This window comes from Chenopodium album, chromosome 27 (assembly GCF_948465745.1).
Source record: "Chenopodium album chromosome 27, dcCheAlbu1.1, whole genome shotgun sequence".
NCBI lineage: Eukaryota > Viridiplantae > Streptophyta > Magnoliopsida > Caryophyllales > Amaranthaceae > Chenopodium > Chenopodium album.
In genome coordinates this window covers 24,138,981-24,160,282 of record NC_137860.1, presented here as the reverse complement: position 1 = coordinate 24,160,282, position 21,302 = coordinate 24,138,981, and the positions used below count along the sequence as shown (strand labels likewise).

At 28.3% G+C, this 21,302-nt stretch overlaps 1 non-coding gene and 1 pseudogene across 1 annotated transcript; both read right to left on the bottom strand.

The window, feature by feature from the left end:
* Positions 1-1,458: 1,458 nt before the first annotated feature.
* Positions 1,459-1,530, bottom strand: TRNAD-GUC (transfer RNA aspartic acid (anticodon GUC)). The gene has a single exon. It is a non-coding gene; the product is annotated as a tRNA-Asp (tRNA).
* An 11,837-nt stretch (positions 1,531-13,367) lies between these two features.
* Positions 13,368-20,532, bottom strand: LOC145619813 (protein FAR1-RELATED SEQUENCE 5-like; annotated as a pseudogene).
* Positions 20,533-21,302: the final 770 nt, after the last annotated feature.

The window sequence follows — 21,302 nt, the reverse complement described above, 5'->3', positions numbered from 1 at the left end:
TTAAATATGCAGACTTAAGAAGGATACCCTTCAATAAAAGACTTAACAAAGATTAAAATAATAATAATAATAATAATAAAAGGTCAATAGACACACTAGCAATGACACATGTCAATTTATGGTGTATCCTTAATATATTGTTTTTTAATAATTAATTATTACGAAGTATAGTTTATTTAAGGAAATTATTTTTAAAAAAATGTTTATTTTTGTCAACTATATAAAATGAGCAATAATATTTACCATTCTTATTCAATTTTGTTCAAAATATTTTAAACAATTTTTATATTTTATGCTATAAATAAATTAATTTGTCAAAAGAAAATATGGGGTAATTAAAATAACCGTGCATGGCACGGGAACTAACCTAGTTTCATAATAATCACAACACTTTCCTTATATTTTTGATTCATAATAATTGCAACACTTTTTAATTTGATAAGGACTCACAACTATTTTATTATTTCTCTCTCTCACAAACCCCGGTTATACTACTTAAATATTATTTCTCTCTCCTACTAATAATTATATACGAAGTATATATGTTCACCAACTATACTTTATATCATAAAATTCACCCTTTAATCCCCATAAAATTCCTTAAACTTTGTGCAAAGCTTGCTATTGCGATTATTACAAAATGGAGGGAGTATAATCAATGGAGGGAGTATAATCAATGAATAACGTGGTTTAAAAATAATTTGGGATTAGGTTGAAAATAATTTGGAATTAGGTTGGTTCGTTAATAACCATTGATTCACGTGGATGGGAAAAAAAATTTCATGGATGCACGTGGATGAAATATAAATTGGTACTAGTAATAGGTTGGCTCGTCACTAAGCACGGCACGATACGACACTACGTGATATTCCCTCTATTTTTAAATACTTGTTCCACTTTTCTTTTTCGCTCGTTTTTAAATACTTGCTATATTTCCTTATTTGGACAACTTTTATGATATTTAATTCAATTTTCTCACCTAGTAGACCCAACAAATATCATATTTTTATTAATTTTATATTCTTTATCCTCCAATTTCTCTACTACTTTTGCCTCTTACAATTTTTTATTCTTCCACCAACCACACTACCTCCATATTTTATTATTTTCTTCAATTTCTCCTAAAACTCCGCTGATAGAGAAATGAAGCAAGTATTTAAAAACGGAGGGAGTAATATTAGTAGATTGTGATTGAGTAAGGAAACGTATTTTGTTTCCACTAGTTTGTCAAGAGTAACAAATTGGGGGAGTTTGTTACCCTTAGGAAAGGGTATTTGTTACTTTTAACACATACCAAACAACTAGAATTGAAAACGCTTGATTGAATCTGTTTCTTAAATCTAAAATTATTATACCAAACACCCTCTAAAGGTGATGGAAAAGGATAAGAGATCCCTATCCTCAAAAGATTTCTAATGAGGACAGAACCTCCAACCTCAACTTGACAAAAATATATAACGCCGTTGCCGGGGATCGAACCCGGGTCACCCGCGTGACAGGCGGGAATACTTACCACTATACTACAACGACTTTGTTGATTTTAATTATAGTAGCATTAGTCTATTACAACATTAGCATTAAAAAAAAAATATTAGTATCTGTACATGAGAATACTTTTTTTTTTCTTCCTTTTTTTTAAAAAAAAGGAAGTAAAGGGAGTGGTTGATGTCAATATCGACAAATGTCATCTTGTGATAAGTTGGCAATTGCCGGTGCAATACAATTGCCGAAAAAGACAATGATTTTCCCAACGATCCCGCCATTATGCCGGCGAATTCCATTAAACTATAGTATGGACGGGCTATACTATCTCGTTGTGTCTCAGTTTGGCTTTTGTATTATTATACGTAGTATATTCTCTTTGTTTTTAGATAATTGAAACGGTTAAATTTGACACATATTGTAATGCACTATTTTGCCCTTAGATATGCTTCTTTCATTTTTATTTACTTGACTAACATTCTTAAACTAGATATGTCATATTACTTGACCTATACTATATTTGATAAGCTTTTGGTAGATAAATTCTCTAAATTACCCTTATAAAGTGCACATAATAACAACTTTTGAGGGTTATAAGGTAAGCCATGTGCAACAAACAAGTAGGGGTGTTTATAAGACGCGAGCTACTCGAGTTCGACTTGGTCAAAACTCGACTTGAGTGAGCTCAACTTGAGCTCGAGATTGACTCGAAATGTTAATGAGTCAAGTTCCCTTATATAATGACACAAAAGCTCATGAGAAGCTTGAATTCCTTTATATAATATTCCCTCCGTCCCTTAATACAATACCTCTTTTGAGCATTTATTCCTCATAATATATATATATATATATATATATATATATATATATATATATATATATATATATATATATATATATATATATATATATATAGTTTTTTTTTAATCAAAATATTATAATTTTTAGTGATTAATACTCCCTCCGTCCCTCAATACAATGCCTCTTTCTCTTTATTATGTGAGGAATAAATGTTCAAAAGAGGTATTGTATTAAGGGACGGAGGGAATATTATATAAAGGAATTCAAGCTTCTCATGAGCTTTCGTGTCATTATATAAGGGAATTCGACTCATTAACATTTCGAGTCAATCTCGAGCTCAAGTTGAGCTCACTCAAGTCGAGTTTTGACCAAGTCGAACTCGAGTAGCTCGCGTCTCATAAACACCCCTACTTGTTTGTTGCACATGGCTTACCTTATAACCCTCAAAAGTTGTTATTATGTGCACTTTAATTATAAGGGTAATTTAGAGAATTTATCTACCAAAAGCTTATCAAATATAGTATAGGTCAAGTAATATGACATATCTAGTTTAAAAATGTTAGTCAAGTAAATAAAAATGAAAGAAGCATATCTGAGGTCAAAATAGTGCATTACAATATGCAATGTGTCAAATTTAACCGTTTCAATTATCTAAAAACAAAGAGAATATACTATGTATAATAATACAAAAGCCAAACTGAGATCGACTCGGTCAAAGCTCGGTCAAAACTCGACTCGATTTGTTAGCAAGTTGAGTCGAGCGATCCCAAACTTGAACTCGACTCGCATCATAAAAGCACCCTACAAATAAGGGTCACAATTTACTATTTCTCTCCTCTCCTAAAATATTGTGCCAAACACCATGAGTCAAGTAAATAGAAATAGAAGAAGTTTATGATTAAATATTTATATATTATAAGTTGATATTATGAAACTTTATATTAATATCTAATAATATATTTCATGATCCGATAAAAATTTTGTGTTTATATGTACGTTATTACAAAGTATGGTCAAACTTAGTATATAAATATATACTGGTAAAAAGTCAATTGTGTAAAATATTTAAAAACAGAGTATTCTTTTGATCAATAATATTTATGCTTTCAATTAACCGGTCAATCTTATTAAAATTTTGCACTAGTCAAATTTGAGGGATACCCAGTCAATTTCCTAGATAAACAAATTTGTTTATCTGGGGGTATAATTGTGTTTTTATGTAGTAGTAGAGGGGTATATGCGTCTTTTCATGTACTAGTTGAGGGGTACATGTGTAATTTCCTCAACAAACAGTAAAAGCAAAAAGCAAACAGTAACTGAACAGTACTTATACATTACTTAATAAATGATCCTGCTTTTTCAATATATTTACAAAAATGCCATCAGATTAACAATAATTTGTTTATCTGGCAGATTAACTTGTATTTTCCCGTCAAATTTTCTTTTATTCTACCCCAAAGGCTCAAACACCTATCTTTTGCTCCTCTCAACTCAGCACTTAGTCAATGGGTTTTTTTGTTAAGATATACTCATAGAGTCATAGGCACATGTTAAGTTACAATAATAGATATGTTTTGTTAGCTTAGCTGTCAAAGTAATTGAAAAACTCTTTTGATGATGAGTGATGAAGATGATATATAAGAAAATGGTGAACCCTAAAGAGCAATTTATAAACTTCTTCATTTTTATTAGTTAATTAGGTATGAAATAATTTCCAACTTGCCCCCTTTTCACAACCGAAGAAGTCTACATCAATGGGTTAAGTAAGCATTACGATCATTTATTTTTCAAAAAAATATTTAAAATAAAAAAATCTTTCAAGTGTTAAAGGGTGCCCATGGATGATGGATCCAATTAGAAATTTATACACGAAACCATAAAATTTGTACATTAGTTGTGTTTTACACACACATACACAATACATTTGTTTCTAAAAGTTGAACTCATTAATTATGTGGTCAAATAACTTAATATTGACCATATTCTAGGATTTATTAATAATCTACAATAGAAAATAATTAATATATGAGAGATCTTGTTAATGTATCTTAATGCAAATGTTCATAATTATAATTACACCTACATTAGTATGTATAATTAAAGATATAAATCGACAAGGACGCGCGTTATGTACCATGCAAATAAAAGCTAAGCGAATTGAATTATTAATTAGGAATAGAGTGTTTATAAATCTTGATGGTAGATTTGATTTGTGTAGAATGAATAAGAAAAAGATAATGTATGTTGATGGAATCAATGGAATCAAGGTAGGTGCTATATGTGGTGATGAGCAAACCTATGTACTCTTATAGCCTTAGAGGTATCCTTGGTTTTGATTAATGAAATTGGACCATTTATATTCAATATTCTTATCTATCTACATACATAATGAAAGCTCTAGCTTTTTATAAAGAACCCTTTGCCCTCTTGGTAGATTTTAAACGATCACAATTTATTATTGTATGTACACTCTCAAAATCTCACCCCCTCCAACAACAAAAAAATTAAATGATTTATAAATTTGCATATACGGAGTACTTAACTAATGTTCAATAAAAATATATAAAAAAAAAAACACATACTAATATTAGTAATAATATAGAGTAATTAAGTATGTGAACCAAGCAAATTTCACAAAAATAATATTTTTAAACATAGAATCTAAATTAACAATAAAGAATCGAAAAATATTGTGTAGAACGGACTCATGTGAGTCCGTTCTACTTACAGGCCCGCGCGGCCCGTCTTTTAATAGTTCGGCCCGCGCGCGGCCCGACTATTAATTATCAATCATTTTTTGATTTTTTTTTAAAAAAAAAAAACGTCTTCCAACGTTCCGCCTTTCTCCTCCTTCTTCTTCCCCACGTTTTCTGCAGTTACACTCCATTACTCTAAACTTAACTACATTTTCCCTAAAATTTGCATCACTTCTTCATTTTCTAGCTTATATTTTACTTGCATGTACTTAATTTTCATTTTTTTTACATAAACCCTAATTTCCGTCTTCCTCACCTACATTAATGGCTGGCCTTCCTCCTACTGATGATTCTCCTTTAAAAGTTTATATGAAACGAACTAAACGATCATCAAAACAGCCTCCGAAGATAGTTGAAATGCCAGAAAGGTTAATAAATTTTTTAGTTATTATTTGCTTATTCGTTTTTTATGAAAACAATTGTCAGTAATTTTTTTTTTTTTTATTCTTGTTCTTGTTTTGTAGGGATGATTCACAGCATTCTAAGAAGCGTGGTCCTAAACAAGGTTCTAAAAGAAGTCGATCTGTGAGGTGTGATATTCGAAATAAATTCTTTTAAATTCGGAAAAATATTGTTTTGTATATTCAGATGCACGCCAGGTGCTCGATGAAATGTAAATTTTTGTTTTTACTTTGAATATTCTTGTGTAGGATTTTGTTATTTTTGATGTAATTACATTAGTTGTAATTTTGATTATTTTGAGGATTGACTATTATATAGTCAGGAATTATATTATTTATATCAGAAATAAGCATTTTATTATATTATCTTTAATTGTATTATTTTATTTTGCTAATAGTATATGTTTTTCAGTATTTAGATGTTTTTCATCAGAAATTAAGTTGTTGTTGTCTGTATTCAAATTTATCTTACTCAGGAATTAGCATATCAGGAATTAGATTTTATAGATCAGGTATTATGATATATTATTCAGAAATAAAATTAACACAGCCAGGTTTAAGATAAAATTAGTCAGGAAATAGATTATAATAGTCAGGAGTTGTTATACCAATATAATTTGCAGTAATTAAATGTTTGACAATTTATTATACCCAGGAATTACATTATGTTAGTCAGGAATTAGATAGTTTTTGTCATAAAATAGATATGGATAGTCAGTTTAAAAATAATAATATTTAGATACATTATAACTCGTCAGGTTTTAGATAATATTTGTTAGAAAATAGATAATAATATTCAGGAATAATAATTTCAATATTTAAATAGAGTAATTAAATTTTTACGATTTATAACATTAGTCAGTAATTAGCATATATTAGTCAGGAATTAGATAATTATTGTCAGAAAATAGATATGGATTGTCAGTTTTAGGATAAAAATATTCATATGTATTATAACTTAGTCAGTTTTAAGATAATATTAGTCAGAATATAGATAATAATATTCAGGAATAATAATATCAATATTGAAATAGAGTAATTAAATGTTTTAAGATTTATAACATTAGTCAGGAATTAGCATATATTAGTCAGAAATTAGATAGTTCTTGTCAGAAAATAGATATGGATAGTCAGTTTACAAATAATAATATTCACATCTATTATAACTCAGTCAGGTTTAAGATAATATTAGTCAGAAAATAGATAATTATGCTCAGGAATTGTAATATCAGTATTTATATAGAGTAATTAAATGTTTTAAAATTTATAACACTCAGAAATTAACATATATTAGTCAGGAATTAGATAGTTATTGTCAGAAAATAGATATGGATAGTCAGTTTTAGGATAATAATATTCACATAATAATACTCAGTCAGGTTTAAGATAATATTAGTCAGGAAATAGATAATTAGAGTCAGGAATTGTAATATCAGTATTACATACAGTAATTATATATTTTAAATTTTATAATAGTCAGGAATTAAATGTTTTAAAAGATAATTATGCTAAGAAAATAACATAATTTTTTTTCAGGAATATGTGTGTCTTATTCATGTTTTTTGTTTTTCAGTGCTCTTACTGAAGATGATATTTCAGACCTTGAAATTGGTGCTAAATCTGGTCCTGGTTATCTTTGTACAATTATAGAAGATTTTAGTGATGAGCAAAAGAAGGATGTTATAGACATTGGTTTTGGTGGATTGCTTCAAATGAATTTGCAGGACAATATCAGTCATCGGTTGTACAACTATATAGTAACTCATTTTAATCCTCATGCTAGAAATCTTATTGTTGGTAAAAAGGAACATGCAATTCATATTGATAGTTCTGATATTGTTGATGTCTTGGGTATTCCTTTTACTGATATACCTGTGAAAGAGATTTCTAAAATGAAGAAATCAATCAATCCTGATGAATATTTGAAGATAGAGTGGAGGAGGTTCTTGGGTTTGGATTTAGAGGATGACTCTGAACAGGGAAATGAATATGAAGCACAGAATCAAAAGAAGAGGAAAACAGAAGAAAAAGCTGTTCAGGGTAGGAAGAAGAAGAAGACATATGTCAATATTATTACTTATAAGATGATGTTTGAGAGATATAGAGATGGTGGTGCTGATTTTAAAAAGCTGTTTGTTATGTTTGCTGTGTCTACATTTTTGGCTCCAATTGCTGATAAGTCTCCTAATTTTAATATCATTAAGTCTTTAGAAGATGTGCGTTTCATTAAGGCTTTCAACTGGGCTGGTTATGTTATGGACTTCTTATGTGCGTCAATAACAGATTTTCAAGCCTTTGTTTTGAAAAAAAAGGAAGGGAAGGAGTTGAAGACAAAATCTAAACAAGTAAATGGCTGTCTAGTTGCTTTTGTAATTGCATTTTTACAAAAGTTTGAGTTTGGGACAACTTTACATCGCAAGCCGTTTATTTCGAACTGGACCTGTGAAAGTTTGAACCAGAGGATTAAGTCTGTTGCTGAAAATATGGATTATGGTACTGTGAGACTGTACCCTGCTGCTTCACCAAAACAATATGCTGGCAAATCTGAACAGGCTCTTCTTAAAACTTTAAGGCTTGACAGTATTGAGTTTAAGATTGAAGACAGTGATGAAGATGAATATTTGGATCAAAAAAAGGAAAAAAAGAAGGAAGATCAGGTTGTACAATCAACTAGCTTTGAATTGAAGGATATAGATGACAAAGCTAGATATGTAATGTACAAGATTCCCAAAGAGTTTCCTACTGATGCTGAAATTGATAATATGGATATCGATGTAAGTTTAAACTGCCATCTTTTTATTATATTTTTAGATTTTTTATTATTTGCTTTCTTTAATTAGAAATTAGAATATTTTTATCATGAATAATAAACTGTTATCAGACTATTCAACATTAATAATTTCAGTTAGAAAGTAGAATACTTTTATCAGGAATAATAAATTGTTAGTCAAGAATATGGTAACTTTTGTCAGGAAATTAAATTAATATATTAAAGTTGTTGATTTGATAATGTATTATTATTGTCAGGATTTAACATTATATTATCAGGAATTATGTACTTTGTATCAGAAATTAGCATTTTCTAATATTTTATTTTGATTATAGTATATGTTTGTTAGGATTTAAATTCTTTTCATAAGAAATTAAGTTGTATTTGTCAGCAATAAGAAACTATTAGTCAGTAATAAGAAACTATCAGTCAGGAATATTGTAAATTTGGTCAGGAAATGAAATTAATATATTAAGTTTATTGTTGATTTATTTACTTTGTTGTAATTTGGCAATACATTATTGCCAGGATTTTCTACCATACTATCAGGAATTATATACTTTCTATCAGAAATTAGCATTATCTAATATTATACTTAAATTTATTGATTTATTTTGATTAGTATCTGTTTGTTAGGATTTAAATTCCTTTCATCAGAAATTAAGTTGGTTGTCAAAAATAAAAAACTATAGTCAGGAATAACATAAACCCTCTCAGAAATTAGATTACTATTATCAGCAATAAGAATTATGTTATTTTTTTACATTTTACTAATAAGAAACTATTAGTCAGGAATAACAATTATGTTCCTTTTATACATTTTACTTATTTATTTTTTATTTTATTTGTTGATTAGCCTGTGAAGAAGAAAATGATGAAATTCGGTCGAGATTTGAAGATTGTATCAGATAATCAAATAGACTTTGCTATTGATTTGAAGGATGAAGCAAAATCATATTCACAAGAATCTCAATCTCAAGGAGAGGATGATTACTATTCAAATCCTGAATTTTTAGCAAAAATTGATGCAATAGTTGAAGCTGCAATGCAGACTAAAACTTTAGTTACTGATTTGGATCAGTTTGATAAAACAATTCTTAAATCTGATGCAATTGTAAGTTTGATTATATTTATTATCATTTTTTTATACTTATTAAAATCATATTAGATATATATCTGATATTATTCTTTATTTTGTATAGGTGAATGATGTTATTTCTGATCTTGGTTTGCAAGAAGATCTAATTGAAGATGCAGAGCAGAATTTAGAGGATGCAAACCAAGGAATTATGGAACCAGAAAAAGAAGCAGAAGATCTTGGTTTGAATAATGTTCAAGGAAGTGATGTTGAAGTCACAACCGCAGAACCCGAATTAGCTGAAGGCACAATACCATCAGAAAAAGAGGTGCATTCAGTTAGTAATGAAGGTCTATTTAGTTCCACATCACCTCCAAGAACACCAAAGAAAGCCAAAGGACTCAATGAATTTTATACATCTGCTATGAATGAGAATCAGGCTAGGCTTGTGCAAGAAGGGAAGAGTTTTATCAAGGGAGATACTTCTTTGCCTAGATTTAATTTAATTACTCCTACTCCTCCTACTTCTCAAGATACACCAGTATCCCAAGAAGAAAATGCACAAGTTACTGAAAAGAAGAAGTTCAAGAAACTTCTGAAAAAGAAAATGATAAAAACAAAGAAGATGACAACACATCTAAGGTGTAATATTTGTATTTTAACTCAATAATTTATTTTAATAGTTATTGTATTTAACTAACATATTTTATATAAATAAATGTGTTTATTATTCTATATTATTGTATTTATTTTTATTTGTATTATTCATATGCTTTCAGGTTTTTTCTAAATCTGATGATGTTATTCAGTCTAAAGCTACAGAGGAACTTGCTTTAGCTATTTATCAAGGTCATCAGGTAATGGTTTATGTCAAAAATTATATATTTTTTTAAGGAATACTGATTGAATTAGAATAAGATTGAGTAAGTCAGGAATAAAATTGTCTTTTTCAGGAATTAAATTACTTATATAAGGAATTACATTGTTTATGTTAGGAATTTGATTGAGTTAGTTAGGAATAAACTTGTTGTATTCAGGAATTATGTTGAGTTAATCAGAAATTAAATTGAGTTCATCAGGAATAAACTAGTCACTGTTATTGTGGTAGTCAGGAATTAAATTGTGTTAGTCAGGAATAAAATTGTGGAAGTCAAGAATTAGATTGTATTATTCAGGAATAAACTAACCTTGGTCAGGAATTAATTTGTCATTGTCAGGAAATAGTTTTTGTTAGTCAGGAATAATTTGTCATAGTCAGGAAATTAAATTACTTTTATTATGATTTATATTATGTAGTATAGATTATTATTGTCATGGTTTAGAAGACTTTTGTTTGATATATATATATATTTTTTTCTTTTAGGAAGAACAACCTCAGCCTAGGGATGCATGTGCTGTTTTAGAATTGCTGAGGAATAAAACTGTTGCTGTTGAATCTATTCCTATTCCCATTGTTTCTATTCCTTTGGACTCTCCTACTGTTGCTACTGGTGACATTATTCAGATAGATAAAACTCCTGCTCCTCCTAGTATTGATGATACACACATTGACTTAATTGATGTTGATAGAATTCATGAATTAAAGCAAAGGTAGGAGGAGAGATTGGTAGCAGCAGCTGGTGTTTTAGATTGGGTTCTACCACCTATTCACAAGATTCCAATTCAGATGAAAGACAAGATTGTGTGTAGGAATTTGCAAGAAAAAAAGCCATTGTATCTAAAAAGATTGACTGAACATGAATTATACATGTGTGATTACTTGTTTTTTATGCACTATTTTGAGCAGCTTGAGTTAGATCCTACTGGTGAGGATGAGGGAGTTAAGAGGCGTAACAACAGTCTTTACGTAAAGGATATAGGAACTGTTATCTGTCAGTTTCCCACTGAAGATCCTGAACAGAGTGATCTTATTTTGGTAAAGGAGGAATTCTGTTCCCTTCGTCCGTCTGAGTGGGTTAATTCTGCTATTCATGATACTTGGGCTACTGTGCTCAACATTGAAGAGTGTAAAATAACTAACAGAGGAGTTTTTCAGTATAAAAGATTTGTTTTTCAAACTGAAGTTGCTGTAAGTTTTTTTTTCCTTTCTTTACTTCATTCAGAAACCAATTTTATTTATAATATTCTGTATTTAATATATTTTTTTGTTTTGTAGAATGTTACCTGGAGGTACTTAGAAAAAAGGGCAGTTTACAGAAAAGAAGTTGCTAACATAAAGAAAAAGGAGGCAATTTTGAAAACTTTGAAAAACCCAGTGGAGTATAATAAGTTTAAAGAGGAATTGTTAAAAATGGAGATGGATTGTAAATTGAATATGCATAGAGGTGAGGACATTTATGACTGCATTAGCAAGTGGGTTAGGCGTTTTCCTTCATTCAACATAGCCGAAGCCGATTTGGTAAATTTTTAACTTTATTTCTTCTTTATATATTGTATATTCAGGAATAAGCTAAACCTAGTATGATTCAAGCTTTTATTAGTCAGATTTTATATTATTTTAAGTCAGGAATTATATTACTATAATCAGGAAATAATTTATTTATGTTAGTAATTAAACTGTGCAAGGAAAAAATATTATATAGTTAGGAATTAAATTGTTTTAGTGAGGAATAATATTGTTTTAGCCAGGAATAAAATTGTTTTAGTCAGGAAAAAAATTGTGTTAGTCAGTTATAAAATTTTGTAAGTCAGGAATATAAATATTTTACTCAGATAATATGATCTTTTAATCTGTTATTTGGTTCTTTTATTCAGTTAATAAATGTATTACTTATTATGAAAATTATGTTTTATTTATTTTGCAGCTATTCTTTCCCATTGCGTTCGATAATCATCATACTCTGCTGGTTTTCAATTTCATTGATGGTATTGGTCCAAGAATAGATTGGATAAATAACAAGACTGATATTGATCGAGATAGATTAAATGGAATAGACAGAATGCTGGTAAGCTAATTTTAAATTAAATTTGTGAAAATTATACTTTTAGATGCTTTTAAATTTTATAATTTATATATTTATAATTACAGATTAGAGCTGTTGGTATCTTTCTGAAAAAGCATGAACATCGACATGGTGACACAAACTTGGAAGAATTGGAATGGCATGAACCTAAGTTTACATGGCAAACAAGCCATGAAAATGAGGATTGTGGCCTTTTTACATTAATGTGTATGAAAAAGTACAATGGTATATCTGGAGGTCTTGTCGACTTGAAATATGTAAGTATTTTTTCTCCTTTGTTTTTGGATTTATAACTATTGTTTTTTAGTGTTCTTATATTGTTTTTTATATAAATTTATAGAAGCAAAATCGGAAGATATATAGATGCCAACTTGCTTATCAGATGGGTACTAGAGAAGAGAATATTTTGCGGAAGAAATTGTGGAATGATTGCATTGAGTTTTCAATTAACAAGCTTAAAATTTGGAAAGCTCAACCTGCAAGAAAGAAGCTAGAGGCCAAATATCAGAAAGAAAAGGAAGCCATTGAAAGGGAAAAAGAGAGGTAGTGGAAGTTGATGAAAAAACAAAAAGAAAAAGATGAAAAAGAGAAGCAGCAATTGGAAATTGATCAACAACTTCAGAAAAATGAAGAGGAAGAGGAAGAGGAAGATTAGATTTTTTTTTTTAAACAATTAATCATACATGTACATATTTTTTTTTTTTTTTTTTTTTTTTTTTTTTTTTTTTTGTAGTTAGGCATTATTTTTCTTTTGTATATATACTTATAAATTTGTTTTATATATGTATATATTTTCTATTAAATCCATTTTCTGTTAATCATGCATGTATATATTAGTCATATATTAAAATACTTGTGTCAGAAATTAATATCAAATTTTAATTTTAAAAATTTTAAATATCAAACTTAAAATTAATAAAATGTTTGTCATAAATTAAATTACTCTTCTCGGAAATTACTTTATTTATTTTAGCAATAAATTTCTTTTGGTTAAGAATAAAATTTTGTTGGTCAGGAATAAATTTGAGTCAGTCAGTAATAAACTTCATTTAGACAGGAATTAAGTTGAGTTACTCAGGAATAAACTTGAGTTAATCAGAATTTAGTTTTTTAAAATCAGGAATAGAGTTGAGTCTGTCAGGAATAATTTTGAGTAAATCAGGAAATAGATTTTTTAAATCAGGAATAGAGTTGAGTCTGTCAGAAATAAACTTGGGTTAGTCAGGCATAAGATTTTTAAAGTCAGGAATGATATTGTGTTAGCCAGTAATACAATTAGTTTACTTAAGAATAATATTCTAGAAGTCAAGAATTAAGTCAGGAATTAAAATTCGATTATCAGAAATTAAAATGTAATAGTCAGTAATAAAATTGAGTTATCATAAATTAAATCAGGCATGAAATTGTGTAAATCAGGATTAAAATTAGTTTAGTCAGGAATAAAATTAGATTTTTAAAGTCAGGGATAAACTTCAGTTACTCAGCAATAAGATTTTTAAAGTCAGTAATAAAGTAAGGTTAGTCAGGCATAACATTTATCTAATCAGAAAATAAAATAATTTTTTTCAGAAGTAATCAAACCTCAAAATGGCAAAATATAGTATTGTTTAGACAAGAATAAACTTGAATTAGTCAGGAATAAACTTGAGTTAATCAGGATTAAGATTTTTTTAATCAGGAATAGAGTTGAGTCAGTCAGGAATAGAGTTGAGTCAGTCAGGAATAAACTTGAGTTAGTCAGGAATAAGATTTTTATAATCAGGAATTAAAATGTGTTAGTCAGTGATACAATTAGTTTATTTAAGAATAAGATTCTAGAAGTCAAGAATTAACTCAGGAATTAAAACTCGGTTATCAGAAATTAAAATGTAATAGTCAGTAATAAAATTGAGTTATCAAAAATTAAATCAGGCATGAAATTGTGTAAATCAGGATTAAAATTAGTTTAATCAGGAGTAATCAAACCCCAAAATGGCAAAATATAGTATTGTTTACAATTATCTTGAATAATAAAATAAAAAATTTGAAGATTGACTTTATGATAGGAGAAGGCAGCAATAGGGATGAATTAAATGAGTTGTGGATTAAGAGTTATTGTTCCAAACTCATTTGGATCTCTTGTTGCTGTTCTTCTTCTTTCAAAATGTCCTCTAATTCTTTTGTTCTTCTTTGGCCTTCCCTTTGTTTTTGGTCGTTTTGGATCTTTAACTGTATTTCTTCTTTCTTCTTCTTCATCAAGTTCACGAATTTTTTCTTCATTTGTTTGGAATACTTTCCTTACAGATTTGTACATTTGTTCCAAAGCATCATCACATATTTTTGATGCTTCTTCATTCCCTTGGCATACTGTCACAAGGTTGTAAAAATTCTTTGTTATTGATTGCCTCCAAGGAGTGTTTATTAATGAATGATCTGTGGTTGAATTTCCTAATAAAAAAAAAATAAAAAATAAAAGATTACTACATTTTTGTGATTAATAAGAATAATAATATTATAATATCAGAAATATAATTATTTATATTATGAAAATAAAAGTCAGCAACGAGCTATGTGATAATATTTTTATTTTCTGTTTCAGCCATAAATTTTCTGACAAAATTGATATTATTCCTGATAAATTTTAATTGTCAGTAGAAATGTCAAATTATTGCAAAAAGTCTTACAAAACAGAATAAAGTAATTTATTGCCTCATTGAAAATTCATTATAATGTAGAAAAAGTCATTTATTGCATCATTAAAAAGTCATTCTAATTTGACTAAGTTAATAAATTTTTCTGTTAAATTACAGATTAATTATTACTGTTCATACATAACTCTTTTCTGTTGAAAGGATGTTCTAAATTAAGTTTTTTCTATTAAAAGAGTTATATTATAACAATCTCTATTGTGTTCTATAAAAGGTGCATTCTTGTAAAAATAACTTATATTTTTCTTCATCTAATCTATCATCAAAATAATGGCTGATTTCTACGCAAATAAGGAGAAGTGTACAATTATTGTTAAACCAATTGATCGCATTAGTATGGTAAATATATTACATTAACTTTTAAATTTATAAATTTGTTTTGTGTTTTAGTAAAGATTAAATGATATCAAAATTGATTTTTTTTTTTCTTTCAGGGTCTTCCCGATGATTGGAAATTTTTTCTTCTGAAATTCAAGAACTTTGTTAGAGTCTTTGCTGGGAAGAATGGCAGAGAAGATAGACATTGGGAAGTAAGAGTCTTAAGCATACCAGAAAATACAGGTTGTGGTGGTATGTTGATTGATCGTGAATGGGAAAACTTTGTAGCTGCAAACAACATAGTTGTTGGAGACAGACTTGATGTTTATCATGATCATTATAACATTTATATTAGAATTTTTAATGCTGATGGTACTGAAAGACTTCCTAATGAAGGAGGAAGTGGTACCAATGTATAAGTTTTTAAATATTTATATCATTTTATGTGTAAAATAAATCTGATTTTATATCAGAAATAATAATAAATGTATCAGATATTATAATATTTTGTTCATGAATAATAATATTATAACATGTTGTTCAGTGTTCATTATGTTTAGGAATTAGATTATTTTTTTCATTTATTAGAGTTGTTTTGTCAGGAATTAAATTATGTTTGTCAGGTATTAAATTTTTTTGATTACATAGGAATTAGATTGTTTCAGGAATAAAAATTTTTCAATCAGAAATTAGTTATTATAAATTAGAAAGGATCAGGAATAAGATGTAGTTTGTCAGTTTTAAGATTTCTTTGGTCAGGAATTAAAATATGTATGTCAGGTATTTTAAATTTTATTCAGGAATTAATCTGAATATATTAGGAATTAAATTGTATGTTTCAGGAATAAACTTGTTTCAATCAGGAATATTATTATCTTTTTCATGTATTATACATTAAGAAAATCTATGTCAGCAAATTATTTATGACAGTAGTTAAAATGTTTATCTCAGGAATAAAGATATTTTTTTATACTAAATAAACATGAAATAAATTTTAAAATAACAAAATATGTACGTACCTAATTCACTGCCATCCCAAATGTTTGATTTAGCAAGCTTGGTCCAACGTTTCAGAATGTATCTCTCTGGTATAGCATGTATGCTGTACATTTGCATTATCTTGATAATGTGAAAGCACAGCAATCCAGTCTCTGTGAAGCACATACAAGAACACATAAACTCATTGTTTTGAGTGTAATATATGACTTGATAGGTGTGCATATAATCTTCATCAAGAGAAACATCAAAGAATTTGACATATTGCATTGAAGTGGCTTTTTTTCTTGCATATGCTCCAAGACTTGTTTCAAATTCCAGCCTAAAATCCTTGTATAAGTTTAGAGTATAAACTTCAGCTGCATGTTTTAATATCTTTGTTGTTGTTCTTGGTCTCTCAGTAGTACATCTGAAGTTGTCACTCTTTTCAGTGCTTCTCCATCTTTTCACAGTAGCCTCAAAAATATGAAAAAACTCCAAAAGCTTTGTGGTTTTGTTGGCCTTAAATGAAATTGCTCTGTTTGTTACTTCTACCCTTTGAGATGAAAGAATTCCAGCTGAGAAAATATCCTTGCTCAATGCTGTGCACCATTTATCTCGTAGACCATATAACCTATCAAACCATTCTTTTTTCTCTAGCCCATGTTTTTGAACCATCTTGTGCCAACAATCTTCAAAGTCAGATTCAGAATCACATCCACTTAAGCATTTGTGAAACATATTTTTGAATTCAGGAATTGTTTTTAGAGTACCAAAGTGTGAGACAAAATTCTTTTGCAAATGCCATAGACATAGCCTATGTCTTGAGTTTGGATAAACCTGCAACAAAATTAAAATTACTGTAGTCAGTAATATGACTATTATAATCAGAAATTAGAAACATTTAGTCAGAAATTACATAAATTATGCAAGATATTAGTATATTTTTCTCAGGCATAACAATATAAGAGTTAGAAATTAGCAATTTGATTATTTGTATAATCAGGAATTAAAACTATTTTGTCAGGAATTACATACTTTTCCTCAGGAATTAGATAAAATAGGTAAAACAATGTAATATTAATAAAAAGGAATATATTTAAAAATTATCTTTTTTTTTAATATTTTTTATTTGTCTATAAAAATATTATTTACTCATACATTTTGCATGTTTTTGTACTTTGGTATATTCTCTCTCCTACAACAAACTTTTTTTGCAATATTCCTCAAAAATGGAAAACAATTCTCAGTCTTCTACTTCATCAAACGATCCTCAATATTTGTCAAATATGCAAAACAATTCTCAGTCTTCTACCTCAACAAACGATCCAGAAGAAAATGCAATTGATAACTTTGAAAAAAAGTTAAATGAATTGTTGGATAGAAGAGATAGAATGAAGTATGCATTGATGAAGCTCTATGAAAAGGTTGAAAAGAATGAAATCGAAGAACTAAGCAAGAGAAAGAAAGCACAAGTGATATGGCAGGAAACCCAGAACAAAAAGCAGAAAGAAGAAGATCAACACAAGAAGGAAGAGAAAGAACTAAAAGAAGATCAAAAGAAAAAACAAGGTTAATATCTGAGGAAGAACATAAAGAAGATTATGATTTTAGGGTTTTTTTCTTTATTTTTTTTTTCTGTTAATTTCTAGTCACAATCAATATCATTAAAATATATGGAAAATATGATATGCTATTTTGTTTATGTTTCTGTATTTCCTGTTTTTATTATCAAAAGATTTATTTAGTAATGGTTTAAAATGATGTGGTTTTGTTGGTTTTTATTCATATATTGATTATTTTTTTTTTAGTATTAATAATTTTTCGTCAGGAATTATATTATTTTAGTCAGGAATTTTATTTATTTGTTATATATTCCATATTTATTTTAGAAATAAATAAATTATCACAATCAGGAATAAGAATATTTTACTCAGTAATTATAACATTTTCAATCAGGTAATAAATAAATAAACAGACTTATATCAGGTAATTACAACATTTTCAATCAGGTAATAATTTAAATAAATTTGAATTAGTAATGACTTAATTTCAATCATGTATTAGAAAACTTATATCAGGATTAAGAATCTTACTATCATGAATAAGATTCTGTCAATCAATATTAAATAATTTTAACTTATTAATATATCTTAGTCAGGTATTGCCTTTATTTTATCAGAATTAATATATTTTTGATCAGGAATTATATTACATTAAATTATGAACATGAAATATATATTATTAGTCAAGAATTAAACAGATATTTATCAGGAATTATATAATTTCTGTCAGGTATTGATCTGTTTTTATCAGTTATTAAGTTATTCTAATCCAGGAACAATATATTATGAAGAATAAAATTCATACCTCTGGTATGGCGTTACTCATTGCAAGATCCTGATCAGTGAAGATTGATTTTGGTTCGATTCCACACATCGACTTTTTGAAAATTTTAAGAAGCCAAACAAATGTGTCAGTCTTTTCGTCATTTATGAATGCACATCCAAACATTGTTGTTCTCCAGTGACAGTTTATACCAACAAATGGTGCACATATCAACCCATATTTGTTTGTTCTGTATGTTGTATCAAAGATTAAAACATCACCATAGGCTTTGAAATCTTCAAGCATTTGAGAATCACGCCAAAAATAGCTCACCACATTGTTTTCTTCTCCAAATTTCAGTCTATAAAAGAGTGAAGGATCATTATCTGCTCTCTCTTGAAGGGTATCCAATACATTCTGCATGTCTCCACCTTCAACCATACTCATTTTCACCCTTGATACATAGTTTAGGTGATCTCTCTTAGTATGACCTACACATCCTTCTCCTCCAGCTTCATTGGTGATATAATTGTAAGCATCCATTGTTTGATACCACTTTCAACCATGCTTTCAATTAGTTCACCCATTGGTGCTGATATTTGCCTTTCTGATCTTAGATGATTACGTTGAACTGCTATAACCAATTCATGATTATGTTCCAACTCATGTGTAACAGCTTCGAAATTTCCTTCTTTGGTTTTCTTGAAACGAATATGAGCTTTGCAACCAGTTCTTGTCTCATTTACCTCCCTATCTTTTCTCTTTTTTTCATCAGTTTTACCCAACATGGGTATTTCCACTGAATTTTGTTCAGCTGCCATCTTCATTTTACCCTTTGTATGCCCTTCTTTAGAACACCTAAAATAAAACTCATACAATTGATCATTATTATCTCTTCTCTTTGTTGATTTTCTGACACTGAAACCAACAGTCCTTGAATGAGCTTTGTATAAAACAAATCCCTCATTGTAGTCTGATATAGTATAACCTGCTAGACATTTACTTATGTTTTCATCCTTCTCATATTTGTAATAATCTGCAAGAAAAGTATATATGAAACATATCATAATTTATTTTGTGTCAGGAAATAAAATATTATACACAGTAAATAAATGTTCTTTAAATTTATGATACTTAAGTATCATCATGTCGTCAGGAATTACATTATTTAAATCAGGAATTACTAAATACTAGTCACGAAATAAAAGATCTCAGTCAGGATTATGTTTACATTTAATCAGGAAATAGATAATATAAGTCAGAAATAATAATATTTGTATCTAATTATAATATGCTGTTGATTATTTTTTCAGGAATTAGGTTATTTATGTCACTTATTAGTTTTGTTTTGTCAAGAATTAAATTTTGTATGTCAGGTATTAAAATATTATGATATCAGGAATTAGATTATATATTTCAGGAATAAAATTGTTTCAATCAGAAATAAGATTACGTTTGTCAGCTTTAAGATTTCTTTGGTCAGGAAATAAAATATGTACGTCAGGTATTTTAAATTTTATTCAGGAATTAATTTGAATATATCAGAAATTAAATTGTATGCTTCAGGAATAAACTTGTTTCAATCAGGAATAATATTAATTTAATTTTAAAAAATAGTCAAAATATCAAAATAATGTTCGAATCAGAAATTAGATTATAATATTCAGGAATAAAGTTATATTAGTCAGGAAAATAGATAATTATATTAGACTTTAACCCATCTAATGTTAAAGCCTTGTTTAGAAGAACAATGGCAGAAATTGAGCTTCATAGAAGAGATTTGGCATTTTGGGATTTGAAGCTAGCCTCAAGTTTAGATCCCTCAAACAAGGAGATTGCTAAATTACAGAGTATACTTTTACAGAACATTTAATTATCTGTATACCTATTATTGCAGTATCTTCATCTCTTTCTGCATCATCTCTTTCTTCATTTATATTTTCTTCTAGAATAACATTATCTGCTGCATTCATCATTAGTGTTAGTATATTTGAATTTCAATCTGAAATTATCAAAAATAGTTTTGCATGCAAATCATAAGTTGAAATTGAATTCGATCGAATACTATAGTAAACTGAGTATCTGAAAATAAATTAGGCCTGATTTCAAATTTCAAATTATAAGTTGAAATTAACTACGATCTGAAATTCCATTGGCATTAATTGCTAATAATAAGTAGAAATTAACTCCAATTTAAATACGATCTGATATTAAATTGAAATTTAATACGATCTGAAATTCAATTTGGCTTGCATGCGAATTATAAGTCGAAATTCATATTTCAAAATCGGTATAATACAATCTGAAATCATGCGAATTATAAATCGAAATCAATATTATATGAAATTTGAAATTACATGCAATGAAAATTATGAATTAGATTGTACCTTTTTCAGCAGTAATTGAGCTGGAAATTGATTTTATAGGTGAATCAGAATCTCCTTCAATCATCATCCTATTGTTTGATTTCTCCATTTTTTTCTGGAATTTGCAAATTTGAATTATATGAATTTTGCAGATTTGAATTTTATGAAATTTTGGAAAAATGAAGTGGTTGAATTTCAGTGAATGACGGCGCTCGAAATTTTATGAAAATGATTAAAATGATGAAAACGACAAAATTAAGACAATTTATAAAATGGCACGCGGGCTTTGGTCGGGTTGGTCAGGCCCGCGCCTTTTTAATTAATGAGCCCGGACTCACGTGAGTCCGGTCTCACGCAAAACGTACTCATAAAGAATT